A 441-nucleotide genomic window follows, 5' to 3' on the forward strand; every position below is an offset into this window, starting at 1 on the left:
AAAAAGGCAAAGGGTGTCAAGAGCAGCGTTGTGGCAAAATCCATAACGTTTGAGGATTACACATGCTGCTTGAATGATGCAATCGAAATGACGCGCAGACAGTCGTGCATAAGATCCAAACTGCACGAAGTGTACACGATATCGGAAACAAAAATCGCTCTAAGTCCGCACGATGATAAGCGGTATATCGTATCAGGTTCCACCGACACGCTACCATGGGGGCATTACCGATGTAAATAAAACACATTTGTACTATATAATATGTTTAATACTTATAAATGTATAATATAATATGTATAATATGTACATATTGTGTGTAATATGTATAATATGAATAAGATTTATACTATGTGTACTATGTATTATATAACATGTGTAATATGTGTAATATGTAGATATAATATGTGTAATACATATTTATAATGAAGAGTACACAATATT

This window comes from Trachymyrmex cornetzi, unplaced genomic scaffold (genome assembly GCF_001594075.2).
Source record: "Trachymyrmex cornetzi isolate Tcor2-1 unplaced genomic scaffold, Tcor1.1 scaffold604, whole genome shotgun sequence".
NCBI lineage: Eukaryota > Metazoa > Arthropoda > Insecta > Hymenoptera > Formicidae > Trachymyrmex > Trachymyrmex cornetzi.